The sequence below is a fragment of the Puma concolor genome, chromosome A1 (assembly GCF_028749965.1).
Source record: "Puma concolor isolate L17-30 chromosome A1, mPumCon1.1.hap2, whole genome shotgun sequence".
Classification (NCBI taxonomy): domain Eukaryota; kingdom Metazoa; phylum Chordata; class Mammalia; order Carnivora; family Felidae; genus Puma; species Puma concolor.
In genome coordinates this window covers 83,345,151-83,364,848 of record NC_141667.1, presented here as the reverse complement: position 1 = coordinate 83,364,848, position 19,698 = coordinate 83,345,151, and the positions used below count along the sequence as shown (strand labels likewise).

Genomic DNA, 19,698 nt, shown 5'->3' with positions numbered 1-19,698 from the left:
ATGTGGAGAAATGGGAACCCTCTTGCACTGTTGGTGGGAATGCATATTGGTGCAGCCACTCTGGAAAACAGTGTGGAGGTTCCTCAGAAAATTAAAAATAGACCTACCCTATGACCCAGCAGTAGCACTGCTAGGAATTTACCCAAAGGATACAGGAGTACTGATGCATAGGGGCACTTGTACCCCAATGTTTATAGCAGCACTCTCAACAATAGCCAAATTGTGGAAAGAGCCTAAATGTCCATCAACTGATGAATGGATAAAGAAATTGTGGTTTATATACACAATGGACTACCACGTGGCAATGAGAAAGAATGAAATATGGCCCTTTGTAGCAACGTGGATGGAACTGGAGAGTGGGATGCTAAGTGAAATAAGCCATACAGAGAAAGACAGATATCATATGTTTTCACTCTTATGTGGATCCTGAGAAACTTAACAGAAACCCATGGGGGAGGGGAAGGAAAAAAAAAAAAAAAAAAGAGGTTAGAGTGGGAGAGAGCCAAAGCATAAGAGACTCTTAAAAACTGAGAACAAACTGAGGGTTGATGGGGGGTGGGAGGGAGGGGAGGGTGGGTGATGGGTATTGAGGAAGGCACCTTTTGGGATGAGCACTGGGTATTGTATGGAAACCAATTTGACAATAAACTTCATATATTGAAAAAGAAAAAGAAAAAGAAAAAAAATACAAACAAACCAATAAGTAAATAAATATTTTAGAAAGGAATTCACCTGAGGCAGAACGAAGGAGATAGAAGTTTATTGAATACACCACAAGGGAGCAGCAGGCAGAACAGCAGAGGAGGGGCTGTAGGCGAGGAGGCAGTGGGTGGGGACTGTTTCTAAAGGGGAAAGGTGAGGAGAAGGTATAGTGACGTATGGAATTTTCCCCTTTTGGTAACTGTGCCTGGTTTTAAGCAGTCCATTGGTCAGTTAGGGCCTATGGATATTTTGAAGTGGGCCCCTGATGGGCCAGTCTGTATTCAGCCAGTGGGTCACTGTGGGCCCCTTCCTAAATTCTATTGCTCAATCCTGTTTGCCTAGAAGGAGCCTCTACACCAAATTCAGAGGTGAATTAGCCCACATTACTTAGCCTTTTGGGAACATTTTGACAAAACTATTAACTTCCTCTTTCATGAAATACTATCAAAATTTGGTTTCTGAGCATTGTGCCTTTTTCATTTTCCCACGGTCTCACTGGTTGTTCTTTGTAATCTCTTTTGCTAGGTTTTCCCTTTCTATTTCACCTATGCAGCTGGTGGCCACAAGGTACAGTCCCTAACCATCTCTTGTTCTCTAGTCACTCCCTGTATTATCCTCATCCAGTTTGGGGCTCTAAGTAACATCTCTATATTGATGAGTCCCACAATTGTATGTATCTCTAGCTCATATCACTTCCCTGACCTCTAAATAGGTGAAGAGAGACAATTCAATTTATCATGTCTAAGAGAACTTTTTTTAAAAGTTTATTTATTCTGAGAGAGAGAGAGAGGGAGGGAGGGAGGGAGGGAGGGAGGGGCAGAGAAAGAGGGAGAGAGAGAATCCCAAGCAGGTTCTGTGCTGTCAGTGCAGAGCCTGACGTGGGGCTTGATGACATCATGACCTAAGGTGAGATCAAGCATCAGATGCATAACCGACTGAACCACCCAGGCACTCCTAAGAGAACTTTATACCCTCCATTCCCATATGTTGTCTCCCCCATCTTTGTATAGGGTACCCTCAGTTGTCCCAGCAAAAACCTTAGGAATGATCATTAATCCCTATCTTTTCCTCATAGCCCACACCCAGTCTAATAACAAGTCTGCTCAATTCTGTCTTCAGGATGTACATATCCTGGAGCTGGCCTCTTCTCTCATCTGTTTTACTAAAACTCTGACCCAAGCCATAATTTTCCCTCACCTGAACTGTTCCAAAAGCCTCCCAGCTGGTTTCCTTGCTTCCACAATAGCTGCCCCATAACCAATTTTGATAGTTCAGCTGTCAGAATGATTGAAGAATGCACATAAAATTATATCACTCCTCTGCTTAAGACACTCTGGTGGCTCCCACCACACAAAGTATCTTATTATGGCCTGTAAGGCCTCGCGTGATCTATCCTCTGCATACTTCTCCAAGCTCATTTTCTGATTACTCCCCTCTTGCTCACTCTAGTTGCACAGGCCCGCATTCTGTTCTCTGAATACTCCAAGTTCATTCCTGCCTCTGGGGTTTGGATTTTGCTATTCCTTCCACCTAATATTTTCTTCACCCTGATCTTAGCAATCCTTTATTTCTTCACTTCATTTGGATGTCTTTGATCAAATATTAACTCATCAAGAGGACTTTCATAGTTACAAAAAACAGCACTTCCCATGCACACTCAAAACCCCCATCCCCCCTTCATTTCACTTCATAGCAATTACCACACATCTGGGATTGTATTATACACACACACACACACACACACACACACACACAGAGCAGTCCTCACTTTGCACACTTCCAGCATGCCTGGGCTTCAGTTACCATGAGCTTCACTTACAAACACCAGTCCCTCAACAACATAGTTCAAATTTTAGTTACCATAATAGATTAACTGTAAGTAATTGCGTAAAGTGCAAACTTTGCTGTCAGTCCTTCAGTCCACAAATCACAATATAAAAAACAGATGTGGATGACAATCAGTAACTGTCACATCACTTCTTTTTAAATCTATCAGTGATTGGTCATGATGTATCTGTTATTCTGTTCATTCACATAAACAAAGCATATACTTTAAAATTTTTTTCAATGTTTATTTTTGAGAAAGAGAGCACAAGTGGGGGAGGGCAGAGAGAGGGAGACACAGAAGCCAAAGCAGGCTCCAGGCTTTGAGATGTCAGCACAGAGCCTGATGCGGGGCTTGAACTCATGAACTGTGATATCTGACCTGAGCAGAAGTCAGACACTTAACCCACTGAGCCACCTAGGTGTCCCTTTTATAAATTTTTTATTTAATGGCAAAGCATATACTTTTGATGTTTTCTTGTCTCCCATTTGATACATTGATGGGATATTTTACAAAATTGGATAAATGAAAGAGAGGATTGGCCAACAAAGATGAAAATGTATTAAAAATCAAAAAGCGACAACACTGAAAGTGAAATTTGAATCAAATGTAAACGAGGTTATAAAAGAAATATTCACTGGTAGGAATGTTGACATTGCCACCATTCAAGAAACTAGATAAACAGCTAGAGGCATTTTTGACATAAATGAGAGAAGTGGTTCTGATGGAAAAGGTGATGATGTCCCAGAAGTCATCCACACCAAAAACTTTCTCCTAAAATCACTCTCAGAGATACTTTGTGAGATTATAGGCACAAAGGATAACCCATTAGAAGTTGATCCAAACTTAGGAGTATGACAATTTGTCAATGTATAAGAAGATGCTCACTCTGTATCATAGGTTATACAATAAGAAGAAGGCAAGCACTGTGCAAAGACTTTCAATACATTTTTTTTTTCAGAAAATAAAACACTGTAACTTTGAATGTTTCTAATGCTTGCAAGGTTGCAAAATACAAGATACACTCATGAAAATCTATCAAATTCCTAAAAATGAATCTGCAGAAACTGAAATTAAAATAAAACACTATCTAGAATCACTTTAAATAAAATCAAATGCTTAAGCATAAAATTAACAAACATGAATGGGACTTTATGCTAAAAATTGCAGAATGCTGATTAAATAAAACAACAACATGAATAAATAGACATACTTTTCTCATGGGTTGGAAAACTCAACTCAGTAAAGGTATTAATTCTCTCCAAATTATGTATATATAATTATGTGTATAGGGTTAATATAATTCCTATCAAAATTCCATCTTTGTAGACACTGACAGTCTTACTCTAAAATTTATATGGAAAATTATGGCTCCTAGGATAGCTAAAATAGTGTTGATAAAGAAGAATAAAGTGAGGAGAAAAATCACTCTACCTGATAATAAGGCTTACCTGATGATCAAGCCAGTGTGGTAGGTGGAGGTATAGACAAGAGATCAACAGCAGCAGCAAACAGGGAGCCCAAAAATAGACACACAAAATATGCTAACTGATTTTTGACAAAGAGGCAAATGAAATTCAATGGAAGAAGGATAGCCATTTCAACAACAACAACAAAATGCTGGAGCAATTAGACATCTTTAGTCAAAAAGAAAATGAACTTGGACTAAGGCTCAGATACCTTTTCATACAAAAATTTACTCAAAATGGATCACAGACTTAAATGTACAATGAAAAAAAGTCACATTAAGAAACAAAGTCACATTTTTATTAAGAAAAAAATGTCACATTTTAGAAACAAACATTGGAAAAAAATCTTTGAGATCTAGAACTAAGCAAATGGTTTTCAGACTTGATCCCAAACACATGATCCACCAAAGGAAAGATTGATAAAATAAACTTGTTTAAAATTAAAAATGCATGCTCTGTGAAAAACCCTTATAAGAGGATGTGAAGACAAACTATATGTAGGAGGAAATATGTGCAAACCTCATAGCCAATAAGAAAGTAGTATCTACATATGTGAAGAATTCTCCAAACAGAGCAGGAAAGAAAAACTCCAAACAGAAAACAGACCAAAGATATGAAGAGATCCTTTCCTAAAACAGATATACAGATGGAAAAAAAAAAAAAAAAAAAAAAAAAAAAAAAGCATATGAAAAGATGTCCAGCATCATTAGCTATTCAGAAACAAATAAAACCACAATGAGATATCACTACAGAATAAAGTATGGCTAGGGGTGCACGGGTGGCTCAGTCGATTAAGCCTCCAACTCTTGGTTTTGGCTCAGATCATGATCTCATGGTTGTGAGATTGAGCCTTGTATCAGGCAGGCTCTGTGCTGGGTGTGGAGCCTGCTTAAGATTCTCTCCCTCCCCATCTCTCTCTCTCTCTGCCCCTCCCCTGCTCTCTCTCTCTCAAAAAACAAAAACAAAACAAAACAAAACAAAACAAAAAAACAATGCCTAAAATAAAAGCGTGACAACATCAAATGCTGGTGAGGACGTAGAGAAGTTATATCACACATACTCTGCTGCTGGATATGTAAAATGGTACAGTCACTGTAGAGAATAGTTTAGCAGTTTCTTTAAACTGAACTTACTATTACCATATGACCCAGCAATTGCACTCTTGAACAGTTATGCCACAGAAGTGAAAATTTATGTTCACACAAAACCCTGTAAACTAATGTTCATGACAGTGTTATTTATAATAGCACAAAGCTGAAAACAATCTTCAGTAGGAAGTAACTACCATTGGTGGATGCGAAGCTTAGATTAATCTCAATAAAATTATGTTGAGTAAAAAATTCCAATCTCAAAAGTTACATACTGTGTGATCCCATATTTATAACATTCTCAAAGTGACAAAATTATAAATATGGAGAGTATATTTGTGCTTTCTAGGGGGTTAGGGATGGGGGAGATGCCTGTGGTTATAAAAAGGCAACATGAGAGATCCCTGCAATAGAATTGTTCTGTATCTGACTTCAGGGATGAATATACAAAACTACATGTGGGATAAAATGTGTGTAAATGCACATATACATGCACTAAAACTGGGAAATCTCATAGAGACCAATGGATTATATCAACGCCAATTTCCCGGTAGTGATAACATACTTTAATTTCATAAGATATTACCATTAGAGAAAACTGAATAAAAGGTACATGGAATCTCTTCTTATGACTTAAAATTGTATGTGAATCTATAATTATCTCAAAATAAAAAGTTTTATTAAAGCAAAAAGACTATATACACAATCTCATATGTTGTTTATTTGAGTCCCAAACTGGGAATAATCCAAATAATCCATCAACGAGTAAATGGAGAAACTAGTTATGTTATAGTGATATGATGGAATCTCACTCAGAAATAGAAATAAATTACATATACTGGCAACACCAAAGAAAATCTCAAGACCTTATCTTGAATTAAAGAAGTCAATATTTCATTTATATAAAGTTCTAGACTTCTATGGTGGTCAAAATTAAATCAGTGTATGCCTGGGTGAAAGAGAGGAAGAAAAGTGATTCAAAGGGACATGAGGAACTGCTGTGGGATGAGGGAAATACTATGTATCTTGATGAGCATGCTGGTCACATGGTATACACATTTGTCAAAATCATAAAAGTGTACTCTTACGATCTGATCTTTTTATTGTAAGTGATACCTCAATAAGTTATTTAAAAAAATAAATGTCTACACAGCTGTAAAACAGACAGAAAAGGAGGCTAAGATATGGAGAATAAAGGCAAGGAAATGTTTGGGGAGGTCCTGGTACAGGAATCTTCTATGCTGGTCAGATGGCCTTAAGGGTACATCCATCATGGAAAGAGAGAGTATGCATTATTTATAAAAGCCAAGACATGGAAACAATCTAAGTGTCCATCAATGCATGAATGGATTAAGAATGTGTGTTCAACACACACACAAACTGATATATTATTCAGCCATTAAAAAGAAAGCAATCCTGCCTTTTATGACAACATGGATAGATCTTGAGGACACTATGCTAAGTGAAAAATGTGAGACAAAGAAAGACTCATACTGTATGACCTCACTTACATGTGTGCTCTAAAAATATCAAACTCATAGAAACAGAGAGAAGAATGGTGGTTGCCAGGGGTGGAGGGGTGGGGAAACGGAGAGATGTCGGTCAAAGGGTACAAATTTTTAGTTATAAAATGAGTAAGTTCTGGGGATCTAATGTACTGCATGGTGACTATAGTTAACAAAACTTGAAAGTTGCTATGAGAGTAGAGCTTTAATGTTCTCACCGTCACAACAAAATGATAGCTATGTGAGGTAAAGGATGCATTAACTAACCTTATTGTGGCAAACATTTTGCAATAGATATGTGTATCAAATCATATTGTACACCTTAAACTTACACAATGTTATATCTCAATAAAGCTGGAGGGGAAAAAAATAAGCAAAGAAATCAGTGAGAAATAAAGCCTCTTTCCTGTTACAATACCTTTCTACACCATAGGGCATGTGGGGAAATGGAAACCCTAAAGCTTACACTTCAGTGCGATAATGTAGATGATGACATAACTTGCACAGGCTATAATTTGCATTTTCCACATATGCTTAATTAGTGTTATGTTTAAGGTTTAAATAAACAAACTTGTTATTTCAGGAACACATCTAACTTACCATGCTCCCCCCTTGACTGTGCACTTTTGATTACCAAGCACTTTCAGAGAATCAATAAATACACTGGGAGATTAAATGACATGGAAAATATTGCCTGTGGCTTTGATATCCATACTTGGCAGAAGTGACATATATACAAAGAGATTGAAGTATATGCCAGAGAAAAGTAAGCTTAGAAGATGAAACTATCAGCCTTTTATTAACGGCCTTCAACTGCCTCAATTTTGCTGTGTTTTTAAAGTAACAGAATATGTTTCTAACACACATACTCCAGAGCAGTCTACAGCCTGGAAGGGAAATCTGGTAAGGACACAAACATCTCTCTACCATCTATGTCTTCTGGAACTGGCAGTGAATTCTGATGCCCAGATATTTGGAGTCTCCAACTAACCTGTAGATAAGTCAATTTGAGGAAATTACATCATCATCTTAATTTTTTAAAAAAAATAAATTAAGACATGGGGAAAAGATATCTGAGATGTCGAACATAAAGGTAGTACTCAGTTATTCTGGAGTTGGTTATTTAGAGGATCAGTTCTTCACCATCAAAAGCAACACACCATGCTGTTTTTGTATATTTTTTCTGCTAAACTTCGTCTTTTTAGACACTTATATTCTATAGATATTGACCTTCTAATCCCCCATTCAAAACTGGGAAGAAAGCTACTAAGTGGATTCTGATATGGAACCCAGGAAAGAGCTGAGCTACTGAAACCTGAAACATGTAACACTTACTAGCTGTCTGCTTCCCAGTTTCCTTACTGGAAAAACAGGGATAAAAACAATTAGTTCCCTATTTTCCTGACAAGACTGTTTGGAGGATTGAGTAAATGAATGAACACACTTAAAACACAAAGCATGTTTCATGTATTAAGTATAAGTGCTATTTGATGCATATTTGGGGAGAAATTTGACAGAAGCAATAGATTTACCATATGGATACTTGATGAAGTTTGAAAATTAACTTTTTTTTCACAACATGAGCAACCAAAAATTAATAAAATTCCTCCAGGGACTAAAATTCTGAAATCTTCAAAATTCCATGAGTTGAAAATCAACTTATATTAATGGTGTGAAATCAGCATCGGACAAACACAAAGAAAAGTCATGTACAATTAAATAGGTCACAGCTAGCTCATGAGTTTCCACAACTTTGTTATAAGTTATTTGATTCTGAAGATCAAAGTACATAATAGGTTGAAAATATATATATATATATATTATATATATATATATTATATATATATATAATATATATATATAGTAAATGTTCTCTATTCTTTCCATTTTAATTTTCATAATGAAAACATAAAATCTACTCATCATGCTATATCACAATATGCCAGGGAACACTAGCTTCATATAAGTACAAAGCGTTCATATTAAAAATCTTTGTGTTCAGACTAAAACTTAAGCAGAATGAAACTTTTTTAAAACTTCTAAATGTCCCAGGTTTTGGGGGAAGATGATAGAGCAGCATGGAAACTTCTAAATGTCCCTAGGTTTCAAACAGAAGTTTTAATAATGCTAACAATACAACAGTATATGCCAATATATATTACTTTCTATCACATATGAATCTGCAAAGGAGGATATTAATCTAAGAAGCCATCTGCCCAAGTCTTCATAATTTTACCCAAAGGAGAAATGTGTTTTTATTTTCTTCCCCTTCACCTTCTTATCTATCTCATGGCTCTCAGTTTTGAGTTCCTAGGAGTTGCTTTCCTTTGCCTCACTTTTTCAAACACTTTTAGAAAGGTAAAAATAAGTAGATTGGTTTGCTTGAAAATATTTTTTCTACTATTCTTTTTTAAATGGTCAAAAATAGTATGTCTCTAACAACCAGGAAGAATATATTCTTCCTGAAGTGACTCCAACCCCTGTTGTAAGTTACATTATTATAGCTGACTAATCTATCGTCTTCCCCTCCTCTTGCTTAAAAAAATGTTTCCAAGGCTATGATTTCAAAGCAATTTGTGCTTTGGGAATCAAACTCCAAGTAGTTATAGTGAAAATAAAGGTTTTGATTCTCTAGACAAATTCCCAAACTTTGAAATCAATTTCTTTTGATCCAACCTTACCACCCAACTATTGATATAGCTAGTTACTATGCAACAAATCAGAATCCTAATTATATACCCAATATTCTAAAAATTAGACACACTCAAAATTTTCATTTTTTTCTCCACAGCAAAATTTTCCCTCACCCATATGCTGCTGCTACCCAAAACTGTGTGCACAGAGAGAGTATGCCCAGGGAATGAAAAAAGCTTTTATGTCAAGCTAAGTGAAGTAATTAAAAATATAAATAGTGGAAGAGACATATGTTTTGGGTTGGCAAGTCTTTTCCCATGTGTGACGAATCATATATGATAACCATGTTCATAATCAAGTACACTAAGAATTTGACATCTTTTCCCCTTTAGGATACTGAGAATATGTATTTCAGCCTATTTCCATTTTTTCCCCCTGGCTTCCAGGAAGCTAAGAGTCAAATAAATTAGCTACTCATTATATAACTATATTAGCCTCTTGAACAAAGTTGCTTCCTTTTCTTTCCCAAGTTCTAGAGCATTGTCTAGTAAAAATTCATTAGTTTTACTGTGCCTATGTTATGCATCATATTCTTTTCCAAATCTCTTTTAGGGAACTGGTAGGATATAGTACAAGCACACACATATGTACACACATGTTCAAATCAAAGGAGTAGGTTCTGATTTTAACAAAAACTAACAGCAGTTGACAAATACTTCCATATGTCTTGAAAAAGCATTTAACACCAAATTGCATAAAATAGTACATTTTATTTTAGCTTACATATTTGCCACTTTCAGGCCTCCTGGGAGGGCTGGGAGGCTTTTAGTTAAAGAATGTCAGAGGATTTAAGAGCACAAAGGCTGTGAGTATCATTATTGAAACCAAGATTTATAAAAGCCTATTATGGTTCCAGTGACATTTCCTCTGTATTTGTCCATATTAGCAGGAACGTCTTGAGGGAATAAATTGCTATATGTTGGTGAGATCTTCTGACAGTGAAGGTAGGCTAGGTGAGAAACTAGAAACTAGAAAATAAAGAATTGTCAACTGTAAAGCATGTAACATTTCACCTGTTATGTAAGTGGATTTACCTTGTAGTAGGGTCATTGCTTTTCCTCAAAACTGTACAAAGTTGCACCCTAATCAATATTAGTGGGAAAAAAATATACTTTACTAAACTCAATATACTAGGAGGTCATGTTAAGCATGATTAAGGTTTAATAAATAGCTAAAGACATTTACAAGCAAATAAGTAATCGTAATCATTGATCACCAAATTAGAGGAAAACATCTCATGCACTTTTTATAATCCTCAAAGCTTTTTTGGCTATGTGAATCTAACCACAGCTGCCTTATTTTAACCTGATGACAATTCATTATTTTTTGAGTCCAAAGAATTTTTATGCATAGATGACCTCACTCAAGCCTCACCATTCTGGAAGAACAGATTGCATCTTCAAAAAACATAGGATGAAGTTCACAAATAGACCATATGTACAAACTGTTAAATCAGGCTGATTATGACTCTAGGACTTAAATATTCTGAAAGTTTTAGAAACCTAATCATCAAATTAGAAACTTTATCATCAAATTCACTGAAAACCTTTTATTAACTAATATTTGTATGGAGCACAGTGCTCTAAGATAAACTATAAACTATTAACATGGACAAACACTAGGAACATACAGATAGAGAATAAAGATGTGGTAAATGTATATAACTTCAGAGAAAAAAATTGAGTCTTTTCATCAGTTAAATCTCAGATGAATATGGTAGGTAGAATTTATCACTTGGTTTTTTAGTTCAAGGTAATAGTAAGATAGGGTTTAACTTATGTAATCTGCACAAGAACCCTGTGATGTAGGCACTATTATCATGCTCATTTGATAAATGGAAAACTATGGAACTGAGATTAAGAAACATCACTCGAGGGCCACCTGGATGGCTCAGTCCAACTCTTGATTTCAACTCAGGTCATGATCTTGTGGTTTGTGAATTCAAGCCCTGCGTAGGCCTCTGTGCTAATAGTGCAGAACCTATTTGGGATTCTGTCTCCGTCTCTCTTGGCCAGTCCCCTGTGCACGCTCGTGCTTGCTCTCTCTCTCTCTCTCAAACAAACAAACAAACATTTTAAAAAAAGAAAAATAAAAAAGAAACATCACTCGAGATCACACACCTAAAAAGTGGAAAAGTGGCCAGGGTGAGATTCAAATCCAGGTAGTCTGACTTCCTACAATTTGGCCCTAACCCCACTCTTCTGCCAAGAGAGTTGTCTGTTACTGTGAACCAGAACTTGAAACTGTGTGAAAGAAAGGGGAGGGCAGTGTTTATCTTATGATCAGATGGTATCCTGAGGCGTGATTCAAGCAAAAGACAAGAACGACACCTCTTTAAAATATTCACCTCACTTACTTTTTACCATTAGAAGTTTCCTTCTTAGGACTTGCTTTCAAAAATCCTCTGTTTGATGCGGGTATTCAGGGATGTGCAGTTACTATCCAGCATGTGAGCTTCCACTAATATCATGGGGATAGTAATGACTCTTATGACACCCACATGAACAACAACAAAAAAAAGCCCACATCTAGGGTTGTTCCTAGACCTGAACCCTTCAAGGGGAAAAAGTAACCAAAATAGCCTGTTCTACATTTGGGCTGGGGACCAGGGCAGAAAGTGGATGGCATAGAGATGAACCTTCCAAACACATAAAATAGCACCCACAGAAACAAAGTCCTAGCCACAGGAGTGGTCATTGATCAAATGTAGCCAGAGGGATGAAAGGGAAAAGGCGGGCCTTAAGGCTTCAAAATTGAGGGCAGAGACCTTGGCAATAAGAAACTGCTGGAAAGTTTTCAGAGAAGGTTCAAAATAGAAAGGCAGATTGGTTAATTTGGCACCAGCAGAAGTACAAAGTGGAGTCTAGCCAAGCCTCCAAGACCTTGAATCTTGAGACTAGAAGATGGCAGGCAACCAAAGTGCAGGAGATAGTACCAAAAGCACTCTTATTCACAGCACATTCTAGAATACACTCCAGGGATTCAGAATGACAGATGACAGAGAAGAAATTCTTGCTTGTGATGTTTCCAGGGAAGATTTGGGACACAGCAGCCTCACAGAATGTTGAGTTTTGCCCCAGAGGCAACTTGACTGGAGGAGACAGTTTCAATACACACTATCTGGCTTCATTTTTACCACCACTGACAGAAGCTCAGAAGAGATGTGGAAATAAAAACTCACTCTTTACAAAGAATGGGATAATTTTCCATATCTATTCCTAATAGAAGAGAAGAGAGAGAAAGAGAGAAGAAAGAGAAACCGTTGTGACAGAAGACAAAGGCAAATAAAAAGTAGATGTTCAGCAATGGTAGGGAGCATAGGATATGCAGCTCCCAGGGTCAGCATGATCACAGACAGGGCCTCTACTGGTGACCTGTATTATTCTAGAAGGAAAGAGAGAATTAAAGGATGCACATAAAATCAGAAAAGAAAAAGAGGACCAGAAAGGGGTTCAGGAGAAGACAGTACATAAGGTACCAATTTGACAGGCATACACTATAAAGGGTACAGGTTTGGATCCAAATGTCCAGTCAATAAAGCCCTGGGACTTTCTGAAATAAATGACATGGAGAAGAGTGGGCAAAAAATGACCATGCTCAGAGGTAAATAATAATTCCTAGACCCAGATTTCAATGATAGCAATAAAGCTTGTGGTGGGAAGAATAAACATTTTATGCATATAGAAGTTAGAGGGATATGTGAGTTAATTCCCAAAGGAAGATTAAAGCTCTGGGGAGATGAGAATTCTAGCCATGAGATCACATTCTACAAGTGTTTGGTTGTTTCCTTTATACATGATCCCTCATCTTTTTGAAATCTCTACAGTGGGCCTGTTAAAAGACCACTGAGCTCAGTGTGCTGGCTCACTCCTCGATATTTTCATAACTATTAACAGTAAGTGGTGTGTCCTCTGTCCAATTTTTAAGTGCCTGATTAAACCAATATCTTGGGAACCTGACCATATTTTACACTGAGCTCTCTAAGTCTGTGCTGAATAAATGCAGAGAGATGCAGCTTATAGTAGACAAAAACAGAAGTAACTCACATCTCTTCCCTATTTGGAAAATAAAAGAGACTGGGGAATTTAGGCTACATTTTTATAATAGCTTATCCTTCTTAGTATCGAGAGTTTTTTTTTTACATAGTTCTTCTTAAACTATAATTCAACAACAATGATCATAATGATAGCAGCTATCAATTCACTGTTCATACTGTACTAAGCATAAAAATGTTAAAATTAATCCCCCCAAGCAACCTTTAAGGTAGACAGTGCCAACTTACAGAAAAGGAAACTGAGGCATAGGTGTCTTGAACAAGAACTATGGAGACCTAGGGGTGGAAAGTATCCAACCAGGAGTGCCAATTACCAGTTGACTGAGTTCATTCTAAACATCCCTGGGACGCATTATTGGATGGTATTACCAATTGAGGAAGATCCTAGTTTTAGTGGTGACTTTTTTTTTTTTTTTTTTGTAGGGAGAGAGTACGCAAGGGAGACGGGCAGAGAGAAAGACAATCTTTTTTTTTTTTTAATTTTTTTTTTCAACGTTTATTTATTTTTGGGACAGAGAGAGACAGAGCATGAACGGGGGAGGGGCAGAGAGAGAGGGAGACACAGAATCAGAAACAGGCTCCAGGCTCTGAGCCAACAGCCCAGAGCCTGACGCGGGGCTCGAACTCACGGACCGCGAGATCGTGACCTGGTTGAAGTCGGACGCTTAACCGACTGCGCCACCCAGGCGCCCCGAGAAAGACAATCTTAAGCAGGCTCCATGCTCAGCATGGAGCCTGATGTTAGGGCTCAATCCCATATCCCTGGGATCATGACCTGAGTGGAAATCCAGAGTTGGATGCTCAACAGACTAAGCCACACAGGCACCTCTAGCAGTGACTTCTTTTTAAACCAGCCTAAGGCCCCCATTATTCTTAAACTATATTCAGTTTTATTAAGTTTACTTTTTATTCCCTCACTTTTTAAAAAAACTGAGAGTATCAAACCAGAGAAACTTAAAAAAAGTCCTTCATATTGGTGCTAAATTATTGATTACTGGATTTTGATTTTGGCATGACAGCTAAATGAGTTCCTAACCATTGTATATTTCAAAGCAGTTTTCCCACATTCACTAGTAAAAAAATTATGTAATTCCAATCGAAATCTTCATTTCAAATATATTGCTTTTCTTCCTTCCCCCTTATCTACAGGGCTATAGTTTGTTACTGAGGAAATTAAACTGCACAAGAACAAGTTGTTTTTCACAAAGCCCACTTTAAGATTTAATATTCTGTAATATCAATGATTATATCTGCACAAGCAAATCAATTCATCAATTTGAAAGTATCTAACAAAACATACAAGGTGTATAACCTATATAATAGAGCAAACTGCTCAGTTGCAAAATGAAGCACGCTTCAAAAGGTTCAATGCGCAGTATAGGTTTAAGAGCAAAAGATGGAAGCAAAATAAATAATCATCCATCAGGCAATATTTAAAGAGAGATCCTGTGTGGCAGTTAAAAACAATGAGGTAAATCTTTATGGACTAACGTAGTAAGATCTCCAGGACACACTGATGAAAAGAATCAAGTTGTGCAATACGTGTAGTAAGACACCAGTTATGTAGAAATATCACACACTCACATGCAGTCACATAAGTATTTATGTAGAGCTCTATCTATCTACATAGATATTACATATACATAGTGTATTTACATAGATATGTAACACCTAGAGATTAGGGTTAGGGAAGTATTCAAAGGAACCTTTACCCATCCCATTTATTTATTTCTATAAAAGTAATGAATTTCTTCTTTTTAATGTTTTTTTTAAATGTTTATTAGTTTTGAAATAGAGACGGAGCATGAGTGTGGGAGGGCCTGAAAGAGAGGAAGACACAGAATCCTAAGCAGGCTCCAGGCTCCAAGCTGTCAGCACACAGCCCTATGCAAGGTTCAAACCCATGGACCAAGAGATCATGACCTGAGCTGAAGTCAGACGCTCAACCCACCGAGCCACCTAGGTGCCCCTAAAAATAACGAATTTCTACATTACTTGTATAATTAAAAAAAAATAGTATGTTTTTAAAATTTTTATACAAAAAATTAAGTATACTTTCAATTTATCATAAATTAATTTACTGCATTTCATTTTTAACCAACTTATTAAGGGTAACTAGTCTGTAATTTTTAGAGTTTTAGACTTTGACAAATGGAGGAGGCTCTGTATAGGTGAGGTAGGGAGCATATGGGAAATCTCTCTACTTCTCTCAATTGTGCTGTAAATCCAAAACTGTTTTTAATGACAATTACAACAACAACAAAACCCAAAGGGCATAAAATGAAAAGCTTTCCTATCCACCACCTACTCCAGTTTCCTTTTCCAGAAACTGTGAATAGGATAGTTATTGTTATTGCTTTTCCCCCTATTTTTTCTGATAGTTAATTGAAGATATTGCTATTTTGAGTTCTATCCTCAGATACTAGGACGAAAAGTTTCATTCATATTTCTAGCATTCCTTGGTAGATAAACCATTTATTTTGACATGGAAGATTTTCAGATTTTCTCCTATTCTTGGAGTTATGGAATTTCTCCTAGGAAGTATCCAAATTAATGCCTCGTGTTTTATATTTCACTTGTCTTGTTTGGTAAGTACTTACTGGACTTCTTCAAAATTAAGTACTAATCTTTCTTAAGCCTGAATGAATTTTCTTCTACTAATTCTTTGATTACTTCCCCTTTTCTACTGCTCCTATTGTCCATTCTGGAATCCTAGGCTAATGTTCAGTTAGCATCAATTGTGACTAGATAGTTTCCATTTTGATCGATCTATGCCTATGCCACACTAGTGGTTACATATTTTGAATGGTAACTTCAATTGGATTTATTCTTTAGTTCCTTAAGGACTTTTCTCTCAGATTTTCCATTTCTGTGATATGTTTCTGTAGTGGACAGAATTGTAGATCCCAAAAGAAATGTCCACCTGGAACCTCAGAATACAAACTTATTTTGAAAAGGGGTCTTTGCAAATGTAATTAAGGTAAAGATGAGACTAATCTGGATAAGTGTGGGTCCCAAATTCAACGGCAATTCCTTAGAGAAGAGAAACATATACACAGGCACGGGGGGGGGGGGGGGGGAGGCTTTGTGAAGACAGAGGCAGAGAATGGAATGATGAGTCTATAAGTTATGGCACACCAAGAATTGCCAGCAGCCACCAGAAGCTAGGAGAAGAGACATGTGGAAGCCTCCAGAAGGAACCAACCTTGCTGACACCTTGATTTCAAATTCCTGGCTTCTAGAACTGTGAGGGAATAAAATTCTGTTGCTTTAGCATCGACTTTGTGATAATTTGTTCTTAGGACAAATACAGTTTCCTTGGCTTTATCTTTCATATTCTCACCTTATTTTCAACAATAAATAACTTGTGATTTACTCAATTCAAATTTTATTGTAATTTATGTCCATATATTTAAATTTCCAGGTTATTTTCTTAATTTTAGCATATCATGTTTGTCTTACTTTGTGGGAACAAACAAACAAAAAAACCCATAGAGGATATTAATTGAATAATCTTAATTTCTATATTGTTCCCTAAGTTATCCTTTTTGTTCTGGAACTGTTTCTACTGATTCATCTTTCATTTTGCTGGTTTTTCAAGTATATCCTAATGTTCTGTCTCCATTTATGTTTATGAAGCACAGAATCTACTGGTTAGCGTAAATAAGAGGCTTAAATTTCTTCTATGTGGTATCTGTTTTCTCAGCTTGCCTCCTCTTTGTGCCCACGTGTACATGCCATGTATGTGCGTGTATGTTGGGGCAAAGGGAAACTGACACATGTACTTAGGCTGCCATCTTGAACCGGAAGTCCCTATCAACTACTTCACATTATCTTATTTATTTTAATTACTCTAATAAATTAAAATTTCTGCAGAATAGTGATTTCTGATTTTACTTACATCTGTACAAATTAGTATAAACGCACATTTTAAAAATTAATTGAAGGGACGCCTGGGTGGGCGCCGTCAGTTAAACGTCAGACTCTTGATTTTGGCTCAGGTCATGATCTCATCCTTCCTGAGATCCAGCCACAAGTGGGGCTCAGCTCTGATAGCAGATATTCTAGCTCTCCCTCTCTCTCTCTCTCTCTGCCCTCCCCCCCCCCCCGCTTGCTCACTTGCACTCTCTCTTTCTCTCTCAAAATAAACTTTAAAAGATTAATTGCATTGGGGCGCCTGGGTGGCTCAGTCGGTTAAGTCCAATATCAGCTCGGGTCATGATCTCACGGTTCGTGAGTTTGAGCCCCACATCTGGCTCTGTGCTGACAGTTCAGAGCCTGGAACCTGCTTCAGATTCTTTGTCTCCCTCTCTCTCTGCCCCTAACCCACTCGTAATGTCTCTGTCTCTCTCAAAAATAAATAAAACATTTTAAGAAATTAAAAAAAATAAAGGATTAATTGCATAAATGAATTGGTGAGTATGTGAATGAGTGACTGAAAGAAAACTATTAAAACAATGTTAAAAGCTAATCTACCCAAGTGAAGGAAAAACTCAATATTTTCCCTATTTGAGAACAAAAGTGGCAGAAATGAATTGTGACTTAATATACAGGCAAGGAAAAATCATTAATCTTCAGCTTTCAATTAATATGCCATCTTATTAAAAAATATATTTCACTGGATCAGACAGCTCACAATCTCTTTTCTGCTGAAGGATATTTAATATTTATCATTTTAGATCTTTCATGTTTAAGGACTCATTTTTATTAGATTTTTGCAAATGCACTGATTACTAATTATACAAACCGATAAACATTGGTTTGTACTTTGTAAATGCATTCCTGCTTATGCAAATTACTGACTTTTGCATTTAAAAATCACATGACAGATTAAACAGAATTATCTGTGAGGGCTCTGTGATCTTTGTGTCTTGAATTCAAAATTGGACATTTTCCAAATTGAAAAAAGTCTTTTAAATAGTGACTCAAAGTCAAGTTCTTCCATTCCTTTCGGACTTACAGCCCTACAAGCCAAAAGTGGAAAAAATGAAGAGGATTAGCTTTTTTGAATGGAGACATTTAAGCTGGTCTTAGATAATTTGACAGAATTCAAATTCTGCCCAAAGAAAGGGCATTCCCGGCAGAGTAAGTTCCTGAGAAACTTAACTGAAGACCATGGGGGAGGGGAAGGAGGAAAAAAAAAAAGTTACAGAGAGGGAAGGAGGCAAACCCTAAGAGACTCTTAAATACTGAGAACAAACTGAGGGTGGATGGTGGGTGGGGGAGAGGGGAAAGTGGGTCATGGGCACTGAGGAGGGCACCTGTTGGGATGAGCACTGGGTGTTGTATGGAAACCAATTTGACAATCAATTCTATTTAATATAAAAAAAAATCAACAAACCAGTATTAAAAGGAAGCAAACTTAACACAGTAAAGGGCATTTATAAAAAACCCATAGCTAGGACCATACTTAAGGTGAAAGACTGAATACTTTTTCCCTAAGATCAGGAACAAGCAAGGATATTTTCTTCTTTACTTCTATTCAGCATTGTACTAGAGATTCTTGCCAGAACAATTAACAAGAAAATAAAATAAAAAGCATCCAGGTTAGAAAAGAAGTAGTGAAACAATCTTAATTTGTAGATGACATGAATTTAAATATAGAAAGTCCTAAGGAACTCACTGCAAAACTATTAAAACTAATAAGTTCAGCAAGGTTTTGGGATACAAGATCAATATTTAAAAATCAATTGAATTTCTGTCCAGTAGCAAGGAGTAAATGACAAATTAAATTAAGAAAATAGTACCATTTACAATAACATCAAAAAGAATAAAATACTTAGGAATAAACACAAAATAAATGCAAAATATATACTGTGGAAACTATAAACCATTGTTGAAAGAAATTAAGGAGACCTAAATAAATAGAAGATATCTCATATTCAGGGATCTGAAGACTTGGTATTGTGAAGATGGCAGTACATCTCCAATTGGTCTAGAGATCCAGTACCATGTCTATCAGAATCCCAGTTAGCTTCTTTACAAACAATTGATAAGCTAATCCTAAAATTCACATGAAAATTCAAATAAATTAAAATAACCACACAATTTCAATAAAGAAGAAACACGAAGTACTCACACTTCCTAATATCAAAATTTGCTACCAAGTTGCAGTAATCAAGATATTGTAGTACTATTATAATAGAAATACAGTTAAATGGGATAGAATTGAGATTTTAGAGATAAACCTTCACATTTGTGGTCAATTTATTTTTGATACGGGGGAAAAATAGTCTACTTAACAAATGGTGCAGGGACAGCCACATATCTACAGACAAAGAATAAAACTGTACCCCTACCTCATACCATATACAAAAATTAACTCAAAATAGATCAAATACCTAAATGTAAGAGCTAAAAC

General features: G+C 36.5%; 1 protein-coding gene across 16 annotated transcripts in view; it reads right to left on the bottom strand.

The window, feature by feature from the left end:
• Nucleotides 1-19,698, bottom strand: part of MCTP1 (multiple C2 and transmembrane domain containing 1) — a 542,541-nt gene that overhangs the window by 443,238 nt on the left and 79,605 nt on the right. The window lies entirely within an intron of this gene.